The 23,376-nt window shown below is 43.0% G+C and overlaps 2 long non-coding RNA genes across 2 annotated transcripts; one reads left to right on the forward strand and one right to left on the reverse strand.

Moving 5' to 3' along the window:
* Positions 1–12,016: 12,016 nt before the first annotated feature.
* On the reverse strand, positions 12,017–14,544 carry LOC147202729 (uncharacterized). Its single transcript, XR_015101406.1, has 3 exons — positions 14,311–14,544; positions 14,052–14,106; positions 12,017–12,288 (listed from the first exon to the last, which is right to left on the reverse strand). It is a non-coding gene; the product is annotated as an uncharacterized LOC147202729 (long non-coding RNA).
* Positions 14,545–16,978: 2,434 nt separating this feature from the next.
* LOC147202730 (uncharacterized) lies at positions 16,979–19,676 on the forward strand. The gene is made up of 4 exons (XR_015101426.1): positions 16,979–17,273; positions 17,352–17,394; positions 19,302–19,377; positions 19,443–19,676. It is a non-coding gene; the product is annotated as an uncharacterized LOC147202730 (long non-coding RNA).
* Positions 19,677–23,376: the final 3,700 nt, after the last annotated feature.

Raw genomic sequence — 23,376 nt, forward strand, 5'->3', positions numbered from 1 at the left:
TCTCACAAAAAGATTTTTTTTTCCTGTTCCTATTATTTAACAGAGAATGCAAATGACGATGACTGCCGCACTGTGGCAAGCACCATCATGTCAAAGCCAAAAGGTAAGCAGAGCCGCGCTGACTTTTGTTGGACGCACAGTGAAGCATTAGCTAAAATCATAAGGGCGGCACGGATGTAAAATTTTCAGGACGTTTCTGGGGAATTTTGAAAATACAGCAGCGAAATACCGAGACTAAGAAAAAGACGGATCGAAAAAAGCGGCAATTGCCACTTTACACGAAGCGATGGAGATGATGGGAACACGCTGTAGGGTCCAGGAAATCCCTAAAGCATCCTTCCGACTTTCAGTTTTTCATTTGGCATATACACATACGGGGACTTGATTGCTCTTTGAAGTGTCTATGTGCCACTTTCACACAATGTAGTATGAGTAGGGCTGCAATCAGGAGTGAAGACGTTTTCATTACCTTTAAGGGTGTTGACCTGGGAACTGTTTTAAATTGTAAAGAAATGCAAAAAAAAAAAAAAAAAGAACATCCCCTGGACATCACTTTTTTTTACATTCTTCACAGTTAAAATTTTGCAACGGCGAATTCATTTTTACACTTTCCATCAGACAACTTTGAAAGTCACCCTGAGGCCGTCATATAATTCAAAATTCAACCCAAATTTGGGACGGAATGTGTTTCAAAAGCCAGTAATTGTTTTTTCCCCCTCTGGCTTGTAATAGTTTTTTTTCTCCCTCTGGCTTTTTATTTATTTTTTTGCTCTCATATTTCAAAAGTCGAGCAACAGACTCAACAAAGGGTGTCAAGAGAAGAATACGCACAAGAAATTATGTTTAATATGTCTCTTGAGCCTTTGCCATGAAAACGTGTTTTTATTTAAACCCTAGTTAAGCTATTTTTGCACTTACTGTATGCAACTGCCTTCCCTAAAAAAAATTTAAAAAATACTGTCGGACAGACTCCCCCCGAGCTAATTTTACTCACGCACGTCCACACAGTAAAACGTCTTTGGCGCCATGCTGTAGCTGTAACTTTAAACATGGCGGCCATTCAGAGGGAGCAACGCATGTTGAAGCGTTTAAGGCCTCCGCGTTAAACACCGCTTCAAAGTGTGAGAGCGAATCGACCAACGACTATTGCCATGCGAGATGGGAACCAAAAAAGAAGGAGTTCATTCAAATGAGAGAATATAATCAGTCCGAAATGACATCATAGCATGCATACCCAAACTTGCTCGTGTGTCGGAGGGGGGGGGGGGGGGGGCTGCATGAGGCCATCGTTCACTCATAACCACAAAAGTCATGAATAGATGAATGAGGAGACCTAGTGATTCATATTTAAGAATATGTCACTTGAACAAAGAGTCCTCACGTCCTCATTACAGAGGTGGGAGTAACTCACAGAAGCGCGTAAAAGTCTCAAGTCTTCACCTTTGAGTTTCAAGCCAGTTCCGAGTGACTGTGACAAAGATCAAGCAAGTTGAGTCAAGTCAGTCAAAGTCAGACATTTTGGCTCAGTCGCAATATAGTGTTGTATTATCACGGAAAACATGGCGCGATTGTCAAGGAAGAAGCGGATCGCCCTGGCCGCTGTAGCTATATTATAATAACGCAAATAGTGGAATTAGGCGAGAAATAAAGGAGAGGGTGGATATTTAAGAGGCTGTTGGCAGTGATCGATCAATTCCCTGACAGCACTTTGGTGTTTCCGTGACATGCCTGGATTTTTCGCCTCTGGATGGCAGCTATCCATCCATCCATTTTCCGAACCGCTTGATCCTCACTAGGGTCGCGGGGGGTGCTGGAGCCTATCCCAGCCATCTCCGGGCAGTAGGCGGGGGACACCCTGAATCAGTTGCCAGCCAATCGCAGGGCACACAGAGACGAACAACCATCCACGCCCACACTCACACCTAGGGACAATTTAGAGCGTCCAATCAGCCTGACATGCATGTTATTGGAATGTGGGAGGAAACCGGAGCACCCGGAGAAAACCCACGCAGGCCCGGGGAGAACATGCAAACTCCACACAGGGAGGCCGGAGCTGGAATCGAACCCGGTACCTCTGCACTGTGAAGCCGACGTGCTAACCACTCGACTACCGGGCCGCCCGGCAGCTATCTGAAATTATAAATATGGTTCTGTATTGTTCTAAAACGCTGTTTATTGCTATCGTAACAATGGTAGGGCTGTGCGCCTCCCAGCACGATTCGATTCGGTGAGGGGAAGATGAACCCCATTGATATCGACTTAACACGAGTCTTTCGAAAGTTTTGCCTTTGTCCTAAAATTGGCGACTTCAGTATGGCTTAAAATTAAATGACGTCACCCAATGCCTAATTCTTCGACCAGCCATCAGACAGCACTACCGTCCACATGGGTACGCCTATGTCCGAAATTGTGGATGGGGGCGGGATCATTTTTGCACCCTTACAACGGAAAAGCAATCAAATGTAGTTTGTGCTGTACTCCAGCTAACCAAATAACAAGCAACAAAAACCATGGCGGCGGTAATAATACCCTCGCAAAGACCATGAACGACACCCATGATATCTGACTCTACCCGAAATTATTGATCGCCACAGTGTGACAATGTACAGCAGTGTGCAATGACAGCATTAAAAAAAAAATAAAAATCAGACACCAGTGCTGTTTTTTAAAAAAAAATTTTACGAGCCGGTTCATCCTTCTTTCGGTGCCTCCCCGAGCCAGCCAGCGCCAGGGGACTGATTTACTTGTCAAGCAAGGTGGTGGGGGAGGACATATTTAGATACGGTGCGCTGAAGATAGCGACCGGTAAGATGACCCAGACAGATGGAGTGGACGAGTTAACCTCCCACCATTAAACCAGTCTTGATTTCTGACAAAAGGGCCAGGGGGACAATGGACTGCACTACGCTAATCACACACTCTGACACGAATAATAGAAAATGTACTTACACTTTATGGGCAGGGGCATATATCTGGGACACTATTACTCCTAAAATGTACCCGTACGTGGCTCTGTGGACTAGACCGGCGCGGAAAACCTTTTTCCTGACCAGGGGGATGATAAATCTATGAAAAAATAAAATGCACAAATCGAATAAATGTTTATTTATATCTTATGGGCATTCGGGGGCCCAATGTTTCGTGACTTTTTGTAGTTTTACGTTTGATATATTGTGTCCAATATAGTCACATTAGATACAGTATATATCTTGAAGTCACGTAAAGCACAACACGTTGTCCATTGTGGTAGGCGGAGCGATCCGAATATCGATATCTTGTCAGTATCAATATTAGTATTGATACCAGCATGACGATATCGTACAGTAGTTGGGTTGCAAGACAGGGTTCGGGTTTCACAGTAGTTTTATTAGATGAAAGGAGGGTTTCAAGATTTGGTCAGGATTTCAAAACTGGGTTTATGTTTCAAATTGGTACTTCAAGGCAGGGTTAAGGTTTGAAGCTAGGGTATTAATTTGGTTTTGGGCTTGGTGTATATCTATGTTTCAAAGTTGATATTTTTAAAATATGGTTTCAAACCAGGGTCAGGCTTTTACACTAGAGGGTTAATATTGCAGAGTAGTGGTTCAATATAGGGTGAGGGTCTCAAACAAGGCTCAAGGTTTCAAATAAGGGTTAGAATTTCAAGGCTGGATTTCAGATCAAGGTTGGAATTTTAAATTAGGGTTTCAAATCAAGGTGAGGGTTTCAATGCAGGATTAGAGTTTTACAGTTTAAACGCTATATGATGAATATTAATCTACACCTGGACTAAAAAACAACAACAAAAAAGCTGCAAAACTATTCTCCTGATACTGGCAGGTGGAGGAGGAGCCATTTCATCTGTGTGGAAATACTTTACTTTTTGATTAAAAAAAAAACAATAACCAAAACTGCATTATACTTAGTATCGGCGACTGCTCCAATCTAAGTACTTCAACTTGTACTCCATCTGAAGAAAATCGCTGCGTGCCCATTTCCTGTTCATCAGTGCTCGCGTCTTTAACGATTATTATCGTAATTATTAAAGGTAACCCGAGACAGCTTTTCTCGTGGAAGCGAGTAAGATGTTTTTCATTTATTTGTTGTCCCAGTGTCATTTAATCTGTCAGAGTGCATCTGGACCTGATTATGTAAATGAAATAAAAAACCAAAGGCAGTCAGCCTTTGGTTTTTTATTTCACGCACGCGCGTGTGTGTGTGTTTGTGTGTGTGTGTGTGTGTGTGTGTGTGTGTGCGTGGGGAGGGAGGGAAGTGCGTGTGGGCCATGCATGTGAGTCCTCAGCTGGCAGTAACAGGGCGGCGAGTGTGAGTGTGTCACCAGGGAGGATGATCGATAGCTATTAAAACCCAACGGTGCCTCGCTCCAGATGGAGGCCTTTTTTTCTGTGTGTATGTGTGTGTGTGTGCAAGCCCCATGTTTGTACAGGTGGGACGCTGTATGGCACCAATGCTAACCTGTTCCACTTCATTTACCTCTGTAAAGCCCACCCCCCCCCCCCACCCCTAACCCTGCTCATTTAACGTGCGTGTGTGTTTTTTTGTCTTAGCACACTTAGTTGGGGGCGGTGGGGAGGTGTGGGTGTGGGGAGGGGGTGGGGGCATAGGTGTATGTTTGTGTTGTTTTGCGTGTGCGGGAAAAAAAAGTGTGGCTGGCAGCTTGTCAGCATGTGTTTGGACTTGCTGGTTATTCCAGCCGGGCCTTTCAGAGGCAATCAAGAAGTCAAAGCCAGGTTGGAGAAAGAGGAGGAAGAGGAGGGTGAGGAGAATAGAACCAAGCGAGGAAAAGGAGGTGCTTGTTCTTCGTTGCAGCAAAGTCTGAAACGAACACAAGGGGAAAAAGGCCCAAGCATAAGTATAGTATCGGAGTATGCGTCGTAATTACAGGTGAGTCGATTCGAGAAGCGCTTTACCTGCGTTGCTTTAAGATCAGCCCGTGTTGGATTTATGAGAGTTACAAATAGGATATGAAAGATAAGACCGGCAATTACTGATTCTGCTTTCTTGAAATGACACTTGTATGAGCACACCATCATCTTCAGCGGCCTACTCCCGCCTCCTCTGAGAAGGCCATGAAAGCCTATCGGAGATCAATACCGAGTGGTTACCGGGCAAGTGAAGGGACTTGCATGCATGGTCAACCGATGAAAGCGGACATGTCACTAATCTTTCGCCGCCTGATCCCCGATCCAATCTCAACATGATAGTTTGATATCGGTCGAGCGGTATCGCGATACAGCAACCGTGCGACAATTGATATGTTTCAAGAAAAGCTCCACGCTCCACAATGTCGTCTGTCTCCGAGGCGTCCTTGTGACGGTCACATTGACGAACGCCATGAAAGCAGGTGAAAGTGATCATAAATCTGTTTTTTTTTTTTTTTTTTCTTGGGGCAAGGTTCGTGACGCGACTGGATGGTGCTAATTAGGCAGCGTCTCCCGACTTTGTCTTCGCCCAGGGACGCACTTCAGACAAAAGTAGGCGGCGTCTTCGAGTGGAGGTTTCAAAGTAGGGGTTAAAGTCAAGGTTACGGTTGGATGTTAGGGTTCTAAATCAATTTGGGGTTTCAAGGTAAGGTTTTGAGATTAGGATTTAATATGAAGCTATTAATTTGTGTTAGTAGGGTTCGGAGTTTCTAGTTTTAAGTAGGTGGTAGGTAGTTTTAAGTCATGGTTAGGATTTGAAATTTTACTTTTCAGCCAAGTTGAACGTTTGAAGTTTGGCTTTCAAAGTGGGGTCTTAATTCAGGGTTAGGGTTTCAAGTTAGGATTGTAAAGTTGGGTTTTGAGTCAGGGTTAGGGTTTCCCTTTGGTATTAGGGTTTCCAAATAGGGTTTCAGCATACGTTTTAAATGTCATTTTCTAAGTCAGGGTAAGGATTTTGAAATCGGGTTTCAAGCCAGGATCACAGTTTCAAATTAGCTATTCAAGCCAGTTTCAGGGTTTCAAATGCGGGTTTGGTGAAATTAGGTGTACAAAGTAGGGGTTCAAGTCAGATTTCGGGTTTTAGGTTATGTTTTCAAAATTGGGTTTCAAGTCTGGGTTAGGGTTTCAAAGAGGTATTTCTTTCAAACTAACTCAGTAACTAACTAAGATCGCTGACGGTGTGTGTACGTGTGTGTGTGTGTGTGCGCGCGCGCGCATATGCACGTGGGCACATGTTTGTTTGTTTTTCCTCGCAGGCCTTTTTAATTGTCCACATTCCTATCATATCCCAAAGCCGCGCGCACTCTTATTGTTCTGGCCGGGCCCGAGAAAGGCTTGGATTGTCCTGTTGCCTTGGAAACGCACTAACAAATACTTCCCAGCCTCATGTGGCACCTTACGCCAACATTCCAGCATCTGCTATTTTGGAAAAGTTCCACTAGCAGTCTTTTTTTTTTTTTTTTTTCTGGCTCGTCCCGTCCTCCCCCTCCTCCTCCTTCTTCTTCTCCGCCATTCACCCACGCCTCCCTCCTTCCCTCTCTCTCTCCTCCACCCTTCACCGTCGTCTCTCATCTCCTCGGGATAGATGCACTCTTTGTCCTCTGCTAGTGGAGGAACTTAAAGTGTCTGCGACAATTTTTTTTTTTAAATATATGCTTTTATCTGTGCTTAAAAGTGCATGTATCTATCATAAGCTTGACGGTATACGTACACCCTCTTTGCACAGCTTGTGCCATGAAGTGGTAAGTAAGGTTCTGAGTCAGGGTTAAGGTTTGAAAGCTCTGTTTCAAATTAAAGTTTCAAGTAGGAGTTCGGGTCAGCAGTTGGGCTTGTGGTTTCAAATTTGGCTGTTAAGTCATGGTTTGGTTTTTCAAAACAGGGTTTTCCAAATCCAAAGTATGGTTGGTTTCTGGTCAGATTTAAGTTTCAAGTAAGTGTTACTGGGTAGAGTTTTAAAGTCAGCTTTGAAGTTAGGGTTAGGGTTTTTACATTAGGGCTTAGAAGTCCTTGAAGAGTTCATTGTGTGGGTTTCCAAAGTAGGGTTTAAAAAAACCATGGTTCAGGTTTCCTTGTAGGGTTTTGTGTCAGGGTTAGGGTGTCTGGTCATTTTCAGTCGTCAGGGTTAGTCCTTCGAATGACGTTTCAAGTGAGGCTTTGAAAGCAGGGTTTTGAGTCAACGTTAAGCTTTTAAGTTGGCTCGTAGCGCTACTAAAAATGTCTGGCCCGTTGCTGGGATGACACAGCGGACCGACTGATGCGGCTCCGCTATGAAGCTACCGTAGCGCAGCCGTCAAGAACATAACGCACGGATTTGAACACGAGCGGTGAGCACAGACACTTTGCTGCCTTAATCCGTCAAATCTCCGCAAACAATCTCTGCTCGGCATCCACACAAAGTCCAGACCACGCCCTGCTCCATACATTGAGCAACAGTCGAAAGAGGGCGGTTGCGATTCAAAGCGCGACACTCTACCGGCATATTTCCGACCAAATGCAGAGAAATCCATGGGGTTGTTTTAAGTCATGGTTATGGGCTGTGAGTAAGGCTAAGGTTTAATGATGATTTTAATATGAGACTTTGAATAATTGATAAGCTGTCCAATGTAGTAACCGCTGTCCCTGAAGGGGTTAAACTAGGATTTCAAAGGCAGGGTTTCCAGGTAAGGTCTTGTTTGTCAAAGTAGGGTTTGATGTCAGGGTCAACATTTCAAATGATGTTTTCATTTCAGGATTAGGGTTTCAAGTGAGCGTTTTATGTCAGGCTTAGAATTTCAAGTTATGTTTCCAGTCAGGGTTAGGGTTTCAAATGTCGTTGACAATCAGGTTTCAGATTCCAAAGTGGGATTTCGAGTCAGGCTCGGTATTTCAAATGATGTTTTTAAGTCTTGGTTTGGCGTTTTTTTGTTGTTGTTTTTTTTAAAGTCAGGATCGGGGTTTCCAAGTCAGGTTTGGGTTCCCAAAGTAGGGTAGCCAGTCAGGGTCAGAGTCTCGCTAGCTTCTTGTGCTTCCTCGGCCCTCCGGACCAATTCATTCATTTTCCGATCAGGGGTCGCGGGGGTTGCTGGAGCCCATCCCAGCCGTCTTCGGGCAGTAGGCGGGGGACACCTTGAACCGGTTGCCAGCCAATCGCAGGGCACACACAGACGAACAACCATCCGCGCTCACACTCACACCTCGGGACAATTTTAGAGTGTTCAATCCGCCTGCCATGCATGTTTTTAGAATGTGGGAGTAAACCAGAGTACCTGGAGAAAACCCACGCAGGCCCGGGGAGAACATGCAAACACCACACGGGGTACCTCTGCACTGTGAAGTTGACGCGCTAACCACTGGGCCAGCGGGCCGCCTCTGGACCAATCATTAATCAGTATTTGCTGGGGGCAATTTTCACAAATCTCTTCTCTTCTTGTGGAGATATTTGTGCCGTCGGACTGGTTTGTCCGAGAGGTAGAAGAAAAAAAAGTCTCAGTCGAAACTCGCGCGTGTGTGTGCGTGCACACACACACATTCACATACACACATATGTAGTTATATATACACACACACACGCACGCAAAGCAAATGATTGATTGTACTGGTTAAATTGAAGGGCTCCAGTTCTTATCACAATCTCTTAAGTGCACATATACATTAGCTGCTTTGCGAGTATTTGTGTGTATTTGTATAACCTCCTGTGTGTATATACCTGCGTGTGTGTGTGTGCGTGTCCAGCGTGCGCATTTGACAAAACCCAGAGCAGCCCGTGAGATGACTCTGTGTGTTTTGGCAGTTTGGCCATGGAGGGTCCAGACATGTTTGTACGTAAGCGTGCCGAGTGGATGTGCGCTTCCCAGCGGGACCCTCGGCCGAGACCAAACAATGTGATGAGGCGGCCCACCCCCGTAGATCACATTAGATCCGGACCGTAGCCTATTTACGGGGCGTCCTTGAGCAGCGGTTTGACACCTCACCTCACAAGCAAGCTCGACAAAGGCTTGGTTGAAGCACCCCAAAGGAAAAAAAAAAAAAATCCAACAGAATAAAACAAAACTTTAACATACCCTTAAACATACCGTGGTGCCTTGACTTATGATTTCAATTTGTTGCATGACCAACCTCATAAACTTAATTTACTTGCAATTCAAAAAAACATTCCCCAGTGTAATAAATTGAAATGCCATTCAGCCGTTCCAGCCCTCCATAAAACACAAATTATTTAGTCATCTGTTTTTAATCAGAAAGAAAATAGCACTGTATTTTGAAAAGCAGAATAAAATTGGGCCCGACTTTCTTTTTTAGCACAATGCCAATTCCAAACAATGATTAATTAGCCGATTAAAAAATATATAAAAATATAAATACAAATATATCATGAATAAAATAGCTTCTTTATGGATCCATTAACATTTAAAACAAGATATTAATGAATTTACAAGACGTAAATGTGACTGTTTCACAAGACTATGTCCTTTAATATTTGATTTTTTTCTTTGTCTCATGTTATAATATGTATATAAGTAAAAAAAAAAAGACAATGAGCAAAAATCGACCAAAGAGCTAGTATTATAAAGATACGAATAAAGAAAAGTATATTATGTTCTAGAATAATGAGATTTTTAAAAAAAGTATGGTGATTTATCAGTGCTATTGAACATATTGATGATTAAAAAAATAATAAAAACTTGGAACTTTGGATAATTACCTTATACTTGCCAAAGACTCTCGAGGTTAAGGTGTGAACACTTTTTATATCCACTGTACTTGGAAATCCCTCCCCCCTTGCCAAAAACTTAATTTTAACTCCAGATCGCCGAGCCATAACTCGAATTTTAAGTGCTCATATTTAAGCACGTGTTATGAAAAAAGTTGGAAAAATAATAAACTCCTCGGTGTTCTGCTGAAACAACGCGGGGCTCTAAATTATTCATCGTATTTAAATGGCACATTTTACACATGGGGCGTCGCCGCCCGCCGTCGGTAATAAACACCTCAACTGTCAAATGCCGCAGGTGTCGCCAATAAAGCCCAGCCATTTTGGACGTTGACATGAAATGCTAAATTGTGCTCAAAAACTTGGAAGAAAAAAAAAAAAAGGGCATTTTCAGCTTGATGTGTATCCCACCGGGCAGCGGAGGAAGTCGTTTTGGTGGTAATAGCCGTAAATGAGCGGGCTAACTGGCAGTAATTAGCCATTGTGCATATACGCGTGTCACTTTGCCCGCTTTTGACGGCCAGCGTTCGGACACCAACGATAACACAGCTGGGCCTCGTTCACCCCCGCGCCTCGCCCTTGATTGTATTGCATGTGAAAGGCGGCTTATTTATTATTAGTAGTACCTGTGGCCATTTTGCATTTGGGGCAGTGGCGGTGGAAAAGTTGCGTGACTTTGCTCCGTAGGTTGTTGAACAAAGAGTAGTGATTCAATTGCAAAATGAATGTAAATGAGCTTTTCTTTTATTGTACAGTTTTGTAGTCATCTGTTGTAATTTGTTTCTGTTTTTTGGTGCATCTTTTTACTTTTTTACACTCAATTAACAGAATAGAACCGTTTATGTACGTATGTTAGACTAACAGTCATTTTTATTGTTTTTTTTTTAAATCTGATTTTTGTGGAAGTTTGTGGTGCCAAAATCTTGTTAAAGTATCTTTCTTACCAATAAATATTTATGGATTGAATACAAAGCAGGGATTCACTTGCAAAATTAATGTACTGTATGTGAATACTGAAATCATATTAATATCTGTAGTTTTTGCTCAGGCATTTCCTTCATTTGTTTGTTTTAGCTGCATCTCCTTGTCGTTTCTCTGTTTGGTGGGGAAAGCGTTTTTTGTTCACTTTTTTTTAAGGAATTCCCTTTGTTTTGTTTTGATCTTCCATTTCTCCTTTTTTTTTTTTTGCTAGTTGCCATGTAGTTTTGCAGTCTTAGTTTTGCTCTCTCGAGCGCGCGCGCTAGCTTCTTGTTTCTGTTGATTTGTAGCGGCGACAATTGCTGGCGTCGACAGGCCCGAGCGACGCGCATCCCTAAATCTCAATTTATGGACTTAACGCAGAGGGCTACATGAAGATGTTGCAACGGTGTCAGGAATGCGTTGCTACCCTGGAGGACAACCTGTTTTGACAATAGACCGTCGCAGTGGCATTTGGCGTCTGCGTGCCGCGTTTGGGAGACGCTCTTGCCAGCACGTTGACCTTTGGGGCTGTACGTGTGCCCGATTCTAGAGGACTGACTTCACTGGAAATGGACTGATTGGGTTATGTGGCCAGATGGTACTTAGGTAGGGACAGTAGGTAGGCGAATACTAAGCAGGTCAACATATAGGTAGGTGACACGTAGATTTTGTTTTGTTGGTAGATATCTAGGTATGTAGGTAGGTTGGGATGGGATGTATGGTTGGTAGAGTATGTTTGTTGTTAACAAGTAGGTAACTATGTGGTTTGGTAAGTAGGTAATAAGTAGGCAGGAAGGTAGGTGGGTAGATGGGAACTAGGTAGATGGTCCATAGGTTGGTACGTAGGTAAGTTGTGAGTCGGCAGGTATGAAGATTATTAGTCAGTAAGTAAATAATAGGTGGTTGGTTGTAAATTGGTTGGTAAGTACGGGAGGTCGATAGGTAGGAAAGTAGGTAGTTACTGTGGGTAGATACAGTAGGCAGGCAGGTCCGAGGTTAGTTGTCAGTAGGTACTGTAGGTAGGTAGGTTGGGAATAGGTTAATAATAATAATAATAATACATTTTATTATTAGGTTAGTAGGTGAACATTACAATCATTGTTTTTTTTTTGTTTTTTTTAAATAGCTTTTGTCATCTGTGCGTTGCCACTAGTTGTGTGAATGTACTCTTATTCAAGTCCTGCAGGAAGGAGTAACCATAAAAACACTCGGGCTGCTTCCTCTTCTGTAGCTAAAAGGAGGCACACTGCCAGTTTCTCCTCCTCCAGCCTCGGGTTAGAGTTTTTATAGAGATTCACTCCCGAGTTTTGGGGCGCAATCCAGAACCGTTGCTGACTGATTGATGGATGCCAGATTAAAACGCGACACGCTATAATGCAACTGTCGGGCCCTGTACGTATTGCACGGACTTACAGCCAAAACACCTCAACTGGCTCATAAAAAAAAAAAAAAAAGAAAGAAAAAAAAAGGCAAGGCGGCAATGTGATTGTGTTTGTGCACCTGAGTGCTGTTTATTTTTACACGTAGGTTTTTGCACATCGAGGCCCCGAGCCCCGCTTCCTGAGGCTCCTCGCAAAGCTTCCTGTCTGAGAGGTCCTGGGTTATCTTGCCCGTTCCGCCTCTTCCGACGCACCCGGACGTCGTGCAGCTGTTTCCTCTGATGGTTGGGTGCTCACATATATGCAGTGCTGCCGAATGCACCTCTTGTGCTCTGGCCTTTAAAATGACAAACATACTCTATTGGGTTGAGATCGGGCCACTGACGTGAACATTGAAGAGTATTCCGCCTTGTTTTGGGTGGGTAGGGAGGTCGGCGAGGAGTGGGTAAAGACTCTTGTCAGTTGGTCGGTGAAATGTATGTATTGTAGGTCGGTTGGCGTTTCATTGTTTCTCCCTCGGCCTCACTCCGTCCATTCACGTTGCGGGGACCCGCCTGTGCACTCACTGTTGGTTTGTGTTCTTGAAGAGTTGAATCCGTGGCCATCTTTCTTCAATGACCATCAATTCCTGCTCCCCCGTGCACTGTATAACCTCTCCAGCTGTTCCTCCACAGCGTGTCGAGAGATATTACATGTTGTCTTCTCTGGTTTGTTTCAAGTCTAGCAGACGTCAGGGTCACGCAATAACCTCCCTCGGGTTTTAATTAAAAACAAGACTTTGTGTTTTCTCACTGGGGGAGGTCCATGGACTAAAGCTTATGGAGTTCCGCAGGGTTCAGGCCAAGGCTCTATCTTGTTATGTTGCGCAACATAGGCCTATTGTTATTATTATTATTATTATTATTTCACCCGTTAGTTTTTTTAATGGAGTTTTGAATTTGATTGAATTGAAAAATTGAAATTTGTTCTGATATTTTATGATTAACATACAGTGGGTGACATTAAAATTGACTTGTTTGGGAAAAAAAATACACACACACACACACACACACGGCCACCTCAACCCAGAGATGAGCATCTTGATTCGAGCATCCTATTAAGAAATGAAATCAATGCCGTCTGCTATGGAGCACATCGGGCACTGGTTTTCTCTTCTCAACCAGTTTGCCATTACCAAAGTGCCTCTAATCCAGCTGCCATCATTCAGCTCCGGAACCAAAACAAAGCGAGTCGGCTTCGTTTTGGCCCAACTTCTCCGTAGTGTTCACATGCGAGCCGTTCGTGGCCTGGCGCCTTGCTTGCTTAGTTTTCCAAAGTCACCTCCATCACTCAGAACTTCTATTTTAGCACACGGGCCTCCGGGTAATTACTGTAATACTGACAGTGGCGAGCCGCTAGTAACAACCACCTCGTTCATAAATTCTCCGTTCAGCTCACCTGACTTGTTCTGGCTTGGCGCGGTGACAAGAACACGCGGAGTGACAAGCGTGCATACCAGCGGGCGTGTAAACAACACCTGCTCGCCTTTTGCCCGCATGTGTCTGTGTTGCGTACTTGCAAAACCAACTGCTGGCAGGAAGAAGTTCTGACTTGATTTTAAGACCATTTTTTAGTCATATATATATTATATATATATATATATATATATACATATACAGTACATACATATATATATATATATATATATATATATAGCTCCGCATTGCTGTCCCCTCAAGACCACTGACACTGTGGATTGTGGCAGTTCTTTAAATACAACACTGCAACAAAGTCTGGCGGGAGCAATGGTGAAGTCGCATTGGGTCTCGTACATTGCAATGCAACTTCCTCGTAGCTCTGCCAGCAAAACATTGTTCAAAGGAAAACAATATATACAACGAGTGTGATCATATCGTCACATACAGTAAAAAAAAACCCCACATTCACTGTTATTTCCGAGATGTCTTTAAACACATCACACGCAGCAGAAACGGCTGCGCAACGTACGAACAAGAAGGGCTGCCGCGACAAACTGCGGGCTCATACCAGTAACACAGTCGACCAAAGGAAATACAACACGAATAACTATGTAGAGCAAAACTGAAAAGAAACAAACATTACCTGCAACACAGTATGGCGGGAGCAATGGTGAAGTCGCATTGGGTCTAGGACATTGCTGCGCAACAGACAAGCACTTGCTATCAATTCAACAAGTAAAAACTTTCATTCGACAAAAAGTAACTTTGATAATAACACAAAAAAGCAATGTCGGCTCGGAACGAACCAGGGAACTACTTGGGCACACCACACAGTAGAGAGAGAAGAGAAAAACAAAGTGAAATATTCTTATAAAATTGTTAATTAACGAAACGTGACTTACCGATGCAACTTCCTCGTAAGTCTGGCTGATGCTATGGCGGGAAGCAGGGGCCATACTGTGCGCTGTTGCGTCACTTCCGTCATAATTTATGCATCACTACGCTACATATCAATCCAGTGTATTTTTATTTTGTAATATACAGTAAACACACGTTGATTTCTATTTGGTTTTCTTGAGTGTTCTCATTTTGTATTGTGTTTGACAGTTTGGCACGCTTGGGTCAATAACTCTGGCTCCACCTTACAGATGATTAGAACAAACAAGTGCTGATGAAGTTATGAAAAAAAAAGTTGCAAGTCACACTATTATAAGAATTTACATTTGCATGATACTTTTGGTGAGAAAGTATTTCGGCGAATTGCTTTGAAAAATGTGGAATTTCCCAAGAGATGTTTTTGTTGTGTTTGGAAAGTTGGTCAATAAAGTTGGAATTTTTTTCAAGAAAAAAAGAAATAGCACGAGAAAAATCCCATCCTACAATAATAAAAAAGCTAATGAAAAGTCGCGATACGTGAGTAAAGTGTTTTTTAAAAGTAGTTATGTCACAAGAAGAATCTAATTATGTATTAATCTAAATCTAATCTAAATGTATTAATTACCAAAATACATTTATAGTACATTTTTATGTTTTCAAAGTCATTTTACAAGAATAATTGTGCATTTTTTTCAAGATTTTTGTTTTCATGCTGCAATATAAAGTTTGTTTATATGAGAACAAAAATTGTAAGAATACTGTACATATGTATATTTTGGGAGGAGGAAAACTGTTGCAATATTATAAAAATGATAAGAATCATAATACCAAGACAAGTATAATTTTTTTCACCAAAGTTTGTAAGAATATGAGAATAAGTTGTAATAGTACAAGAATAAAGATGGATTTTAAAAACAGAATTAAGTTTTAGCCTACTTTTTATTAATTCATACTCTCATGAGATACAGTTTAAAAGAATAAAATATCAATGTGTGTGGGGGGGGGAATTACTAGCATTTGGCGAGTATAATTATTCGCACAAGCATTGTACTCGATATTTTTTGTTAAATAATTACCAGTATTACATTATTTAATTATTACATTATTTTTAATGTAGACATATACATTTGTATTAAATTACAAATTGTGTACAAAATGGCATTTTAAATACAATTTGAGGTCATTTTTGCAAAATGTTTATTTTTGTTTGTTTTTAATGAGAAAAATCTCGTAAGCTATCAAGAAAATAAACAAAGTCTGTTGTGGTAATGTCATTTGAACACACCAATTCGTCAAGGTGTACCTAATGTTCCTGTAAATTATCCTCACAATATACTTCAGAATATGCCCCACTCGCCCTGTCCATCATCCTGACTTAAAATACTCTGCCTTGCCTGTCAATGCTTATCCAGGTGATGACACGTGAGGCCGACTGGCCCATTCGTGTGATGTCCGCGTCCTTAATCCTTCCGCTGACTTGTGTCGAGTCCCCGTTAAGCGGTGTGACACTCTGGACCCTGAGTGAGTGAGGCCTCGGCACGACGACAGCTGCTGGCGGTCAAGCGGGGGGGCGGAGACAGAAATTTTGTCAGCGGGATGGCCAAGGTGACAGAACCCCTCACTGATGATATTGGCAAGCTCTACAGGAGCCTGACAATGCTCCTGATCATTTTGGATCAGGTGTGTTGGAGCTCGAGGACCGGAGTTTAAGCCTTCAGGTCTTAGCAGCTTATGTAGCCCGCTGACACGCAATAGTTACACTGGAGACATGGCAGCCAACAGAGAGGACACATACGCGTGCGCACGTACACAAGTGTCACACAAAGTGCTGAATCATGATTATCTGATGCTGTTTAATGTGCTCACTGACGAATGTAATAATCCTTTACCAGCCACATAAAACAGGCCAAGTGAGTGCATTTCAGTGTGTTTGTGTACGGGGGTGTATTTATTTATTATTTATGATAGTATTTATTTCATTTCATGTGCTAGGCTAATAAAAGAAAGTGGCCAATTTCTATAATAGAATATAATTTCTGTAATTGACATCGATAGACAAGCATCGTCCCGATTCCTTAATTTAATTCTTTAGAAAATAAGGACAAGGAAAAGAAATTAAGGACAAAGTGAGGACAGCGAGGACCAAAGCCCATCTTCCATTGGCAAAGAAGATCAAAATAATGGAAAAAAAAAGAGAAACGAGTCATCTTGTCTTACATTAAAATTAGGAGCAATTGGGTACTGATGAAAATCACAATTTTAGAATAAAAAAATTATTTCACAAAAACAATGTTCTAATATCACAAAAAGGAATTATAAAATAAATTTTGCAATAAGGTCTAAATATTAGGAGAATTTTTTAAAATTGTTTTATTACCGATTTGTCTTACTGTTTATTGTGCATGTTAAATTGCTCCATGTACAGCACTTTGTATGCAGCGATGGCTGTTTGAAAGTGCTCTATAAATACTGTTGACTTGACTTGACTTAACCGGTTTTGATTTTAATTGTTAAAATGATCAGGTTAAAATTTTTTGATACAAAAAAAGTGTACATTTACAAGAATATGGTAAGACACAAGATGAGTCATTTTTTAAAAATAACATTCGAATACTACTCTAGTTGCATTTTTGTACTGTATAACGCTGCACTATTATGGGAATTCATTTTCAATTTTATAAGTATTAAGGCAGAATGCTACGTGAAAAAAAGGCATTATCGTGGGGTTTTTTTGCGTAACTGACTCGCAAACTAACAAATTAAAACACCCCCTGTGACTCTTTTGTGCTTGGTGGAGGTAAAGAGATGGCGGCAGAAAAACAAGAGGATGAAGATGATGACAAAGAGGAGGGTAAACAAGACCCTGGGGGAGGTTCACGTTTCTGCAAATGTGATGAAAAGATGCTACGAAATGTTGTGCGCCGATGCCTTCCCGCCTTCCCTTTCATGGATCCCGCGTCATTGGGCCACGCTCCCACCCCACACACTGGTATGCAACATATCCTCCCCACCATCCCCGACAGTCCCCCTCAAAGACCTCCAACTCCCCTTTTTGACTGTGTGACAGGGTTCAGAGGTCAGGAGCTGGCAGGTGATTGGATGTTGTTGTGGTAAGGGAATACGGGCTTGCTAAGTGCTGCAAAAACACCAACTGGCTCTCATATCACTGCCTACAGGGCTAAAGTGTGTCAGTCTGTGTGCGCCAGCGTGTGTGTTCGCGTGCGCGCGCGTGTGTGTGTGTGTATGTGTGTATTTGTGTTCATACGTGTCAGGTCAAAAAAGGACAAGGAGCAGATTTTTGTCTTGAACTAGAACTTTGGAACACGCGCTCCACCTGGATATTAACCACATCCATGTGTGTGTGTGTGTGTGTGTGTGAGAGAGAGAGAGAGAGAGAGAGGGAGGCCGTACTCAAAGTCACACATATAAATGTACAGTTTTAACTCACTTCACCGCTCACACCGCTTTGATGAGTTTTTACAATGGCTCAATTGATAATCGGCTTAAATTTGATATTCTAAAAAACTGGCCAAAAATCTGTCAATTTTTCAGATTTCATTGTGATTTTAAACATTAACACATTACAATACTGTATAAAATTAGAATAAAGATTAAAACATTCCCACCCCCAAAAATTGGAAAAAAAAATCGGCCGATTTTTGCAGCTGTTCACTCCAATACTAAAGGACAACATAATATAAAACCGTCAAATGTTTTCCCTATATCTGCAATTCATATTTGTATTGTTTTAACTGTTAATGGACCAAAATGGACATGATTTAGTTCAATGTGTATTCTTCTAATCAATCGGATGATTAATCGGTACCACAATTTTATTCTGCCAAATATGGGCAACAGCATCGGCCATTGCCGAATGTAATTACCTCAGTTTTGTTTTGGTTCACTTGAAAAAAAAATGTTGGTTCATGCTGTTATTAATTTGTTTTAATCAGTGACACAACACATTAATTGAACTGTTGTCGCTGGGGGACATACTGTAGCTGCGTATTATCTTCATGGACATGATTGGTGTTCTGAAGAATTTGACCCAAGGGTAACATATACAAGCTGAACAGAAGGGGGCCAAGGATTGAGCCCTGAGGTATACTTCCGGTGCACTTCTCTCGCCAGAAGGCTAGTTAGGTTAACTGAAGACTCTCAATTGTCCGTAGATGTGAACGTGAATGAATATTTGTTTCTCTGTATGTCCCTATGATTGGCTGGCGACCAGTTTTGGGTGTATGTCATTTCTCTCACCAGTCAGTCAGACAGTCAATCAGGAGGAGAGGGAGAGAGACAATGGAGAAGTGGGACAGTAAATTCTTCCCGATGTTCCTCACGAGTTCTCCTCACTGGCTTCCATGTACTTGCTGTCTGTGCAAAGTTTTTGTTTTCTCAAGGGTGCGCTAGCATATTATTAGCTGGTTTGCGGCTTCGACACAGATGGCGCGTTGATTTGCTGTGTGGTTGCAAATATGGCAAACAATGTAGACCTTTGTGCACGCGCCAGTCCGTATGTGTGAGTGTGTGTCTGTGGAAAATGGAACGTTACAAAAAAAAGTAACATGTTCTCGTTGGACACTGTCTGGTGTCAGGCAGCATTAAAAATAAATGAGGCTCCTGCGCTGACATTAGAAAAGCAATAGTGTAATCCCTATGAGCAGGAATGGGTAACCCCTACCTCCTGGGCCATATGACGGCATGAAGTAGTTAAAATCGTCCAAAACCAATTCATTGAAGAATTGCAAACAATGATGTAAGAAGACGATCAGTGAAAATGAGATTTCACGAATGTGCTGCAAACCGGTCCGTTTCCAATCCGCCTTTCCTCACAAGGGGGCGCGGGTGTGCTGGAGCCTATCCCAGGTGTCTTCGGGCTATCGGCGGGGGACACCCTGAACCGGTTGCCAGCCAATCGCAGGGCAGACATAAACAAACAATCATTCGCACTCACACTCACACCGAGGGACAATTTAGAGTGTTCCATTAATATGCCATGCATGTTTTTGGAATGTAGGAGGAAGCCGTAGTACCCGGAGAAAACCCACGCAGGCACGGGGAGAACATGCAAACTCCACACAGGAAGGCTTCTGGTAAGAACTGAAGACTCTAAATGGTCCGCAGATGTGAAGGTGAATGAATGTTTGTTTCTCTGTAGGCCCCTAAGATTGGCTGGCGACCAGTTTTGGGGGTATGTCATTTCTCTCACCAGTCAGTCAGACAGTCAATCAGGAGGAGAGGGAGAGAGACAATGGAGAAGTGGGACAGGACCTGCACCTCTGCACTGTGAAGCCGGTGTGCGAACAGCTTTTCATTACACACGCATGTGCACGTACACACGCACACGCACACATGCGGCCCATGCCAAATGTTTCACTCCGATGAGGAAGTGAACGCGTCTCTCACCTCTCCTCCACTTGTCAGTCAACCTGTGATAAATTATCCTGCGGTGAAGGCTAATAATTAGCTGGCACCGGCGTGAGAGCGCCCGCGAAATGACGGGAACAGCCACGGGCGAGAATGAAGCTATATTTAAAAAAAATAATAATAAAAAAAGAGATGAGGAGGTGATGGAGGGTCATTGCCAAACAAACCCGGTGACCCTCCATCTTGTTTCGCTTTAACCATCTCCCTCCTTCTCCATCCTCAACACGCCTCATTACAGTCAACATAAACTTGCCTTGCCCCGTTGTGCGTCTTCAGGGGGATAAAGAGAGGGGTGTCGACGCTCTGGTGAACTTTTATAGGTCTATAACAATTTTTTTCTAATTTTATTTTTATATCAAAGTCCATTCATGGAGCCCAGGTGGACCCCATTTATTGGACCCCTCTTGCTACCTCCAGCTTCTCCGTCTTCACCCATCGCACCCACTTAGGCTATAGCAGAATCCCGACTGATCCCGCATGCAATGCGAAGCAGATGTGCCATACACACACACACATTCACACACACAGCACACACACGCTTATAAACTCACACTCACACTTATGCACACGCACTCATACTCACATACACTGTTTCACTCTCACATGTACACACACACAGCACACATTCACACACGGACACAGACAGTCAGTCACTCACTCACTCACTCACTCACTCACCAACTCACAAGCACGCACAATGATACACGCTTTGCAGCAGTGGACTCGGCAAAACACGTGAACAAGTTTACCAGGCTACAAGTGCAAACCATCTTGTCTCACTTAGAATCTTGTTTTGCAGCCTGTGCGCGTGAAACAAGCGGCCTGTTTCAGCAGCTCGCTGTTATATTTTGGACGTACCCTAGCGACGGAGCTGTTTCTGCTTACCCCGCACACTTAACCCCCATTCTCCCCCGCCCTCTGGCCCAAAATGCTGCAGGCTGCTTTTTTTTCACGTGTGTGTGTGTGTGTGTGTGCATGCGTGTGCGTGTGTACTGCGTTTGTCAGTCATCGAGTATATCTATATGGGTGTGAGTGAGTATGTGTGCTTGTCATTTTGTCTTTGTGCGGCACAACCCCTGGACATACCACAAGTCTTAGAGCGGACATTTTGGCTGGTCCACACACACACACACACACGAAAATTGTGAAGATGAACTTCATTAGACTTTGCGTGTGCATGCGTGTGTGTGTGGTTGATGCGTACTTGTGCTCACAGGTGAGTTGCGCGGAGGAAATCTCTTACTGATTGAATTGCTTTCCTGAGCATTTATCCTATCCTAGGATCTGCCTTCTTCCTGCTGTGTGTGTGTGTGTGTGTATTTGTGATGGTCTGCTTGTCATTATCTGGCTGTTTTGCCAATTAGAACTCTTCACCCCATCTCCGTTTCTCGCTGAAGACTTTTTCATATCGCCTTTATAAGTCGTCATTTAGGATTGATGTGATATCGTGATGTCAAAGTTGTGAGAAAACATCTCACCGTTGTTCCGTGTAGAAGGCCAAGTTGTATAAATGTCTTGCGCTAAGGTTCAGAGGAGGCAATTTTTGTGGGATGGGAGTAAGGACAGAGGCTTTTATGTCTCTCTGCATAGCGTTCAGGGTCATAAAAAAAACTGCACTGTGAGGCCGACGCACTAACCACTGGACACCGGGTCGCCTATATCATTCCAAATCTGCAAAAAAATATTAGGCCTACTTAGGCTGTGTATTTATTTATTTTTTTAATTAATCAAGTGGCCACTCGGCATGCCCGCAGGCCGCCCATCCCTGCTTTAACAGTGTAAACAAGATAAACCCGATGCTAACCTTACTCAAACATCCAACCATGTCCTCAATGTTCAAAGCAAACCTCACAAAACACACACACACAGCACAAATGGAGATTCCTGGGAGTAATGTTTAACAGGAAGAAAACAGAGTACGCCGTCAACGTTGATCTCTTTGTGCAGAGGTTGAGCTTTCCTGCAGATAGTGTGGCCAGGCCTCCCAGATAAGACGCTCCAGTGGCAAGATGAAAGCATTCCCTTTCTTCTCCTTTGCGCCATACCTGGACACTTCTCTCTCCTTAAAACAGGAACCAGAGAAACCTTTTTTTTTTCCCTATCACGGAATCCATTGCAGTTTCTTCATCCATCAACTCACCGGAGATAACTTTGGCTTGTACAGCTGCACAGAACCACATGTCAATAATTCATAGGGAAGCCCATTTGAAAGGCTTTGGGGGAGGATTGCTTAATCCCCACGTTTTCAAGTAGATACAAACGTATCGCGAGTTAAATCCTAGTCGAAAAAGCCAAAGGAGGTTTTAGGGGGACTTGAGTTTTTATTTACACAGTGCCCGAAACTGCCACAGGTGTACTGGGCATGTTTAATCTGCAACACACGCACACACACTGCTTGAACTTTGCGGTTCTGTGCAATTTTAGAGGAAAATGTGACGTGTCATTCTGATGGCTTTGACTTCAAGTGCACTGTACATCCATCCATCCATCCATTTTTTGTAGTCCTCATTAGGGTCATGAGTGAGCGGAAACCTAACCTTCGGTGAGAGAAGTTGTCCACATTTACACCTATGGACAATTTAGAGTATCCAATTAACGTAGCCCGCACCCACCCCCGCATCTCTCTTCGGTGAGGCAGACATATTAACCACAGGTCCCCCATGTCTTGCGGATCCATATAACATTTGTTTTGGGAAACGTTGGTGGTAGCAACTAGACAGAAAAAAAAAATCTTTCAAAGTCACTTTGCACACAGGCTGACATTTACGCCCACGTTAAAATCCAACAGCAGTCGCTCCCAACCACAACCCGCCTGCTCACTTGCTCCTCCGTAGACGCCCGGCACTTGAGTGCACGGAGCCACCAAACATGAAAAGCAACCTAATTTGGCATCATAAAACTGACATTAGCTATTCAGCCCAGAAGGACGCCCACAATCTTGAGTGCTGGGTGTAACGTGTAGATTACAGAGCTGTCAGGGTGTCTGCTTGGGACGAGGCAATTAGAGCCAGGGGGATGTCTTACTAATGGGATGCCTGACCCCAAAGAGACACACACACACACACACACACACACACACACACAACTACACTAATTCCTCCTTCCTGAACTTTACCCCCAAAACAAAACGCAGCTCCAGAACACACATTTCCACCTGAGCAGGATATGCAGAGACATGCATGCCATCAGTTTTGACACACAGGAATGGCAACGATTCCACAGTCGAGCCAATGGAAAATTGTACGTTTCCCTAGTATGCGAATAAACACGGTGAGTGTCAGCAAAGGTGTAAAGCGCCAACGTGGCAAAAGTGCTGAAGTACTTGAAAAGTAGAAGTCAAAGAGACTCTAGTAAAAGTCTCGATTCAACTCAATTTAAAAAAAAAAAAAAAACAGAAATGAAAAGTTAAGATGAATTTTCATTTTGAGTTATGTAGAATACGCATTTTGACAACTTGGCATAACGGAAAGCTGAACGGAAGCGAATAGAGTGCCACAATTTGGAGTTTGGCATGAGTCACCCTCAATGCCATTAGATAAGCTAGCTAGCCATGCGAGCAAGCAAACATAACTTGGTTTGCTAGCTAGCATGCTAGCTAGCAAACTGAGTTCTGTAAAAATGCTTGATGAAGTAGTATCCATTTTAATCATTCATATTTGTCAGGC

The sequence above is a fragment of the Hippocampus guttulatus genome, chromosome 7, assembly GCF_054856545.1.
Source record: "Hippocampus guttulatus isolate MCC_2025c chromosome 7, RoL_Hgut_1.0, whole genome shotgun sequence".
Classification (NCBI taxonomy): domain Eukaryota; kingdom Metazoa; phylum Chordata; class Actinopteri; order Syngnathiformes; family Syngnathidae; genus Hippocampus; species Hippocampus guttulatus.